This window comes from Tupaia chinensis, unplaced genomic scaffold (assembly GCF_000334495.1).
Source record: "Tupaia chinensis unplaced genomic scaffold, TupChi_1.0 Scaffold138665_1, whole genome shotgun sequence".
NCBI classification, from domain to species: domain Eukaryota; kingdom Metazoa; phylum Chordata; class Mammalia; order Scandentia; family Tupaiidae; genus Tupaia; species Tupaia belangeri.
In genome coordinates, this window is record NW_006198557.1 from 878,084 (window position 1) to 886,544 (window position 8,461).

An 8,461-nucleotide genomic window follows, 5' to 3' on the forward strand; every position below is an offset into this window, starting at 1 on the left:
CCCCCCTCACCGCGCCGCCCAGGCGCCCGCGAGCGTCTGCAGGCCCTTATCAGGGGCCGCAGACCCGGGAAGCCCCGCCCCGCCTCCGACCACGCCTACAGTCACCCACACAGACACGCCCCCGCCAGCTCCAGGAACCGCCCACTCCGAGTTCCTGGGACTCGCCGCCCATCCCAGCTCAGGCGTGAGTAAGCACCTGCCGGGTCAGCTCTGGGATCGGAGCGCCCTTCCGCCGCCTGGCCACCCGCCACCTGGCCACGCCGCCTGGCCACCCGAGGATCCACCCTCGGACCGCCCAGGGCACGCCACTGCTGTTTCCTCACGTGCAAAACGAGGCTCCAATAGATGCAGCCACATAGACGTATCTTAAGAATTACGCCAAGGGAAAGAAAGCCTCTAGGATCGCTTTCCCCCAAACAAAAAGAGCATATACACTAAGGTCCTATTTCATTTTATTTATTAATTTGCTATAGTGTGCAAGACCTCGCCAGAGAGACACAGAGGGAAAGTGAGAAACCACCCCCGCCCCAGGCGGATGGCCACGCTGCAATCCCTTTTCCTCCATTCTCCTCTCAGCAGGCGTACGCGCCAATTGTACTGGGTCCGGGACTGGAACTCTGTAATCGGCCATATGGGATCCAGCTGCCTTAACCTCTGCCACGCCTACTGACCTCTGCTATGGCCTGTTTATTATATATAAAACTCGAGAAAATGCAACTACAGAGATCCGCAGGAATGGAAAGTAGTTGTTTGCCAATGGGGGGGTGGGGTGGGCAGGAGGGGTGAATAGGGGCTCGTGGAAAGCCCTGGCATGCTGGGTGTGTGGTGGTGTGTTCACGGGTGTGAGTGCTCCTCTGATGACATACGTAATGTGTGTGGTTCATGTGTGCCAATTACACCTCTATAAAGTTGTAAAGTCGTTTAACTGCATCCAACTCACAGGGATGAGCTGAGTTCATCCGTGGAACGTGCTTACAGTGACATTTAGGGGACAGTTAGGGTTCAGGGAGAGCCACACACGGGATGACAAGGCAGTGACCCTGTGAGTCACAGACAGGGTGGCCTCTAGCGGCCAACCAAGAGGACTCAGACCTCAGTGAAGGAAGTTGAATGAGGATTTGGATGAGTGTGTGCCCTGGGGATGGCTCCCAGGACAGTCAGCTCCCTGACTCCGCCTCCTTCCGCTCTCTTCTTCCCTTCACCCACACTCGCCTTCTCTCTCTCTCTCTTTTTTTTTTTTTTGAGAGATTTTTGCTACAGGGCTCATACACTCACTGGAGAGACAGAGAGACACAAAGCGAGAAATCAGCCCCCAGGAGGATGGCCACGCCGCATTCCCTTCTCCTCCATTCTCCTCTCGGGATCTTGGTCACGCACACACACGTGCCCGACATGAGTTTTAAGCCACCGGGTCCCAGACTCAAAATGGGGTCGACTACGTGGGAATCCAGCGACACAGCCATTTCTATAACTGCTGGTCCCCAGGCTCTTCTCTCAAACTGCAAGTTTTGTTTTCTTTTTATTTTTATATAATTATTTAACTTATCATTATCATGTAAAGAATTATTTATTTATTTAAAGTTATTAATCATCTTTTTTTAAAGTCTGTTTTATTTATTTATTTTTTTTGAAGAAGTTTTTGCCATAGGGCGCGTGCACTCACCAGAAAGACAGAGAGGAACCAGCAAATGGCTTGGTGGTTAAGGCACTAGACACTCCTACATGGCCAACGGGGGTTCAAGTCCTGAATCTGGTGGCTTCCTTTCTCACTTCCTCTCTCTCTCACTCTCACCCTCTGTCTCTCTCTGGTCAAATTAAAAAATAAATGAATGAATAAATAAAATAAAATAAATAATTATTAAAAAAAAAAAAGACAGAGACAGAGAGACAGAAAGCAAGAAATCACCCCCCCAGGGGTGATGGCCACTCCATAATCCCTTCTCCTCTATTCTCCTCTCAGGATCTTGGGCACGCATGCACACGTGCCCGGCATGAGTTTAAGCCACCAGGTCCAGGACTCAAACTGCAATCGACTACCTGGGAGTCCAGCGACATAGCCATTACACCAACTGCTGGTCCCCAGGCTCTTCTCTCAAACTGCAAGTTTTGTTTCTTTTTTATTTTTATATAATTATTTAACTAGTTATTATCATGTAAAGAATTATTTATGTATTTAAATGTATTAATCATCATTATTATTTTTAATTTTACTACAGGGCATGTGCACTCACCAGAGAGAGACACAGAGAGAGAGAGATGGAAAGTGACAAAGTAAGCCGCCAGGTTTGGTCCTTGAACCATGCTCAGCTATGTGGAGTCTTCACCTACTGCCTCCTATTATTATTATTATTATTTTAATTTGGTATAGGGACATGTGCATACCAGAGAGAGAAAGGAAGAGAGAGAGAAGGAAAGTGAGAAAGCAAGCTGCTTGAACCCTGGTCCACCATGTGGGAGTCCAGTGCCCTTACCACCACGCTACCTGCAGGCCTGTCCACCTCAGGATATGTTTCTTTTCTTTTCTTTCTTTTTTTTTTTGGAGAGGTTTTTGCTGTAGGGTGCATGCACTCACCAGAAAGACAGAGACAGAGAGACAGAAAGTGAGAAATCACCCCCCGGGGGGGATGGCCACGCCGCAATCCCTTCTCCTCCATTCTCCTCTCGGGATCTTGGGCAAGCACGCACACGCGCCCAGCGTGAGTTTAAGCCACCAGGTCCAGGACTTGAACTGTGGTTAACTACATGGGAGTCCAGCGACATAGTCATGACGCTAACTGCTGATCCCACAGGGCACTTTTTACAAGTGTATTTACTTGGGGCCAGCAGGTGGCATGGTGGCTGGACCCGCTGGACTCCCATATGGCGGACTGTGGTTTGAGTCCTGGACCTGGCGGCTTGCTTTCTCTCTTTCTCTCTCTCTCACTTGCGCTCTGTCTCTCTCACTCTGTCCTTCTCTGGTCAAATTAAAATAAATAAATGAATAAATAAAGTTAAATAAAATAATTCCTTGTTAAAAAAAGGTTATTTACTCATTTATTTACTCCATGAGCCAGAGAAAGAGAGAGGGCCATGGCAGGGAGGCTGACGCATCTGGATCTCACACGGCCGACTGTGTAGGTCAAGTCCCAGACACTGAGGCTTGGAAGACATCCCAGAAGGGGCTGGAGGATGGCGTGTTGGCCTCTCCCATGGTTGACTACTGTTCAAGTCCCGGATCTGACAGCCTGACACTCATGGTGGGTGCATGTGTGTGTGTGCCCAAAATCCCAAGAGGAGAGTGGAGGGGAGGGGATTGCAGCATGGGGCCAGCTTCCCTGGGGATGATTTCTCACTTTCTGTCTCTCTGTGTCTCTCCAGTGAGAGCACAGGCCTTATAGCAAAAAAAAAGAAAAGCTCTCTAAAAAAGAAATAATTAATTTTACTTATCATGTTGTTATTATTTTTTAAGTTTGATACAGGCACTTACTAGAAAGAAAGAGAGATTGAGAAAAAGTGAGAAAACAAGCCGCTACGTCTGGGACTCAAACCGTGGTCGGCCATGTGGGAGTCCAGAACCTTAATCACCATACCACTTGCAGGCCCCTAAACGTTTATTTATTTATTTAATTATTCCATGAGCCAGAAAGAGAGGGCTGTGGAATAGAGGATAAGGCAGCTGGAGCCCACGTGTGAGTGTCCAAGATCTGGTGACTTGAAAAACATCCCAGGTGTGTGACCGCGAGTGCCCAAGATCCCAAGAGGAGAATGGAGGAGAAGGGATTGCGGCGTGGCTATCCCCCCTGGGGGGTGATTTCTCGCTTTTTGTCTGTCTGTCTCTATCTGTCTGGCGAGCGCACACACCCTATAGCAAAAACCACTCCAAAAAAAAAAAAAGGGACCAACTGATGGTGTTAATGGTAACATTGCTGGACTTGCACTTAGCCGCCCACAGTTCGAGTATCAGACTCAGGATCCGGTGACTTGGAGCCCACACCGGGCACATGTGCGTGCGTGCCCAAAATCCCGAGAGGAGAATACAGGAGAAGGGATTGCGGCGTGGCATCTCCCCTGGGGAGTGATTTCTCACTTTCTGTCTCTCCAATGAGTCAACGCACCTTATAGCAAAAATATCTTTCAAAAACAAAACAAAACAAAACACTGAGGACCAGCAGGTGGTATGGTGGTTAAGGCACTGGACACTTCCACACAACTGACCACAGTTCAAATCCCAGACCTGGTGGCTTGCTTCTCACTTTCCCCTCTCTCTCTCTCTCATCCTCTATGTCTTTCTCTGGTCAAGCTAAAATAAATAAATGAATAAATAAAATAATTCTTCAAAAAAAAAAACAAAACAAAACAACAACTGGCAGGGGGTGCATGGGCTCACTAGAGACAGAAAGAGAAAGCGTTCTTCAGTGGAGCATAGTACTGCCTGCCACGATGTCTTCTCCTCCATTACTCCATCCCGCTGGGATCCTGAACAAGTGTGCACACACACGGCTGGTATGTTTTTCAAGCTGCTCAGTCTGGGATTCGAACTATGATGTCTCTTATCCCAGAACCCAGTGGGCTGCAGGACTGGAGGAAGAGGATTGCAGTGTGATCAGATGCTAAAGAGGGTGCTGTCCCCATCCCCGTCCTGGGCATGTCGTGAGTCCTATCATGAACCAAAAAAAAAAAAAAAAAAAGTGAGCAGAAGACAGAAGCCCATGTGCAGGCAGGCAGGAAACAGATCATGTGACTCTAGACGCTGGGATTGGGGTTACGCAATTGGTTTCTTTTGAAAGATTTATTTACTTTTTAAATGTATTCATTCATTTATTTTAATTTGACCAGAGAGAGAGAGAGAGAGAAAGTGAGAAAGAAAGCCACCAGGTCTGGGACTTGAACTGCCGTCAGCCATGTGGGAGTGTCCAGCGCCTTAACCACCATGACACCTGCTGGTCCCTGGGGGTAAACCCAGAAATGCCAAAGATGGCCAGCAAGCACTGGAAGCTGAGAGGTCAGGAAAAGGCTCTCCCCAAACCTTCAGGGAGAGCACGGCTGGGCAGACAGCGTGACCTTGGGCTCCAGAACTCCGTGAGAATGTGTTTGTTTTAAACCACCCAGTTTGCGGTGATTAATCACAGCCGCCCCAGGAAACTCATTACCACGGTAGGTCCGCCTCTCCTTCAGGCCTCAGCTTGCCTGTGACCTCCTCAAAAGCCTGGCCTGGCCTCAGCTCAGCTTGGGCCAGGCCCCTTGGATGCTGTTCAGACTCCTCTAACCACAACTGCAATAACTCCTCGTGGACTAAGTCATTGGTTGTTAATCCTGGTGTCTCCTCGAAGCACGATGGCCCCAGAAAGGCCCTGTCACCATGGGGCAGTGGGAACACAGGCCCTACAAGGCTGGAAGTCACTTAGGTGAACAAGGGCTCAGATACTGTGGTGGATCTGAACTCACGCCCGGGATCCTGAGGGTCTACAGGCCTGGGGAGAGAGGACCGTGGTGGGATGAGAACTTGTCAGGGGTGTTTTTCTCTCTCATGCATGTTATCATTAAACAAACAGGGACCAGCAGTTGGCGTAATGGCTATGTCACTGGACTCCCATGTAGTCGACCGCGGTTCGAGTCCTGGACCCATTGGCTTAAACACACCGGGCGCGAGTGCGTGCGTGCCCAAGATCCTGAGAGGAGAATGGAGGAGAAGGGATTGCGGCGTGGTCATCCCCTCTGGGGGGTGATTTCTCGCTTTCTGTCTCTGTCTCTGTCTGTCTGGAGAGCGCACGCGCCCTATAGCAAAACCTCTTTAAAAAAAAAAACTCTTTTCTGGTATTTCTTCTAGTGTTTGGCATCCATTTATCTTCTGTTGTGCACGATCCCTTTAACTCTTTTTTTCTTTTTCAAATTTGCACTCAAGAAAGGGAGAGACCAGAAATAGAGGAGTGAAAGCATGCCCTGCGGAGGATGATCTCAATACAATTCCTCCTCCTCCACTTCTTCCTCATTTCAGGATTTGGGGCATGCAGACGCTTTTTTAATTTTTTCAATTTATCCATTTATTTATTTTAATTTGACCAGAGAGGGATGGAGTGAGAGAGAGAGAGAAAGTGATAACGCAAGACCCCAGGTCTGGGACTTGAACCATGGTTGGCCATGTGAGAGTCCAGTGCCCTTTATCACCATGCCACCTGCCAGCCCCATGAGCTTTTTTGTCTGTTTGTGTGTTTTTAGAATTTATTTATTTAATTTCCTTTGCTATTATTATTATATTTTTATTTGAACAGAGAGAAAGGAAAGGGAAAGTGAGAAAGCAAGCCGCCAGGTCCAGGACTTGAATCCCGGTTGGCCACGTGAGAAGCCAGCGCCTTTATCCTCCACACCACCAGCTGGTCTCAGTTTTCGTTTTTGCCATAGGATGTGTGCTCTTGAGACAGAGAGGGAGTGAGAAATTATGCCTGCGACACTCCCTTCTTCCTTGTTCTCCTGTCAGGACTTTGGGCATACAAGCACACGTGCCAAACTTGTTTTTCAAGATGCCGTGTCTGGGACTAGAACAGCTCGGCTAGCCATGTGGGATCCAGTATTTTAACTTCCATGCCATCTGCTGGCCCTCTGCTTAAATCTTTTGCCTGTATTTTTACTGTTTTTTGTTTGTTTGTTTGTTTGTTCGTTTGTTTTAGAATTATTTATTTATTTAATTCAATTTTATCATTATTTTTTAAATTTGACCAGACAGAGACAGAGAGAAACGGAAAGTGAGAAATCAAGCCACCAGGTCCAGGAACAGAACCATGGTCAGCCATGTGGGAATCCAGCACCCTTATCCACCATACCACCTGCTGGTCCCTGAGTTTTTTTCTTTTCTTTTTTTTTTTTTTTACGAACTATTTTATTTAACTTTATTTATTATTATTATTATTATTTTTCCCCAGTTTGCTCAGACAAAGAGAGAGAGAGGTCCCGGACTTGATCCGTAGTCAGCCAAGTGGGAGTGTCCAGTGCCTTAACCACCATGCCATCTGCTGACCCTGCCTCAGTAAGCTTTAAAAATTGATGTTTTGTTTTGTTTTGCTTTTCAGTGTGGCGACATGAGGACACCAATGCAAAAATGCACTTCAGTAGAATCCAATAAGGTCGAATTTTCTCCTGGTGACAGTATTTTGGTGTCTACACAATAATTTTTACCATGGGCTTCTCAGCAATTTCAAAAATGTTTGCGTGTGTCTCCACCCAGTTCCCATGCCCTTCGTGGAATAAATCACGCCCTGGAAGTCTCTCCCGGGCTCAGTAGCTGCTGGAATAAATTACGGTCTTAAAGAAAACATAAATATGCAGATAGGCGTTTTCTCACGATAGATCACTGTGCTTGTCAAACTTCCCCCTGCTTCCTTTGGGCAATTCTGTCCTGCCTCTCATGTATCCATTGCACCATGGGGTTGACTGAAAGAATGTTCTAGAAAAGGGCTCTGTCCGTTCCTGCCTTTTCAGTTGAGAAAGATGTAAAACTCTTCCTTCACTCAACAAATGTATGCTGAGCATGTGCTGTATACCAGGCACTAGGCTGAGATACAAAAATAAACGCTGGGGGTGACCAGCAGGTGGTGTGGTGGTTAAGGCGCTGGACACTCCCACATGGCCAACCATGGTTCGAGTCCTGGACATGGTGGCTTGCTTTCTCACATTCTCTTTCTCTCTCTGTGTCTCTCTCTGGTCAAATTAAAATAAATGACTGAATAAATAAAAATAAACAATTATTGGGACCAGCAGGTCGGTGTGGTGGTTAAGGCGCTGGACACTCCCACATGGCCAACCATGGTTCGAGTCCTGGACATGGTGGCTTGCTTTCTCACATTCTCTTTCTCTCTCTGTGTCTCTCTCTCTGGTAAAATTAAAATAAATGAATGAATAAATAAATAAAATTAAATAATTCTTTTTAAAAACACAATTATTTAAAAATAATAATAATAAAATAAACGCTGGGGTGTCAGCAGGTGGCGTAGTGGTGAAGGTGCTGGACGCCCACATGGTCAACTGTGGTTTGAGACCTGGACCCGGCAGCTTGAAACTCATACTGGGCACATGTGCGTGTGTGCCCAAAATCCCGACAGGAGGATGGAGGAGAGGGGATTCTGGCCTGGCTATCGCTTCCTGGAAAGGGAGAGGAGTGATTTCTCACCTCTTGTCTCTCTGTCTCTCTTTGTCTCTCTGGCAAGTGCACCACACTACAACAAAAATCTCTGTAAAACAAAACAAAACAAAACAAAACACTGGGGATGCTGTTATCTCATCTTGGGGTCTTGAAAATAGGATGGGGAAGATAGAGTATGAGTTCATTACACGAATAACTGAACATAGTTCCAATGGCCATGTAAGAAAATAGGTGTGGGAGGGTGGTCTTCAAAAAGTTCATGGAAAATGCACATTATGAAAAAGCTATGTGGGGAACCAGCAGTTAGCGTAATGGCTATGTCGCTGGACTCCCACGTAGTCGACCGCG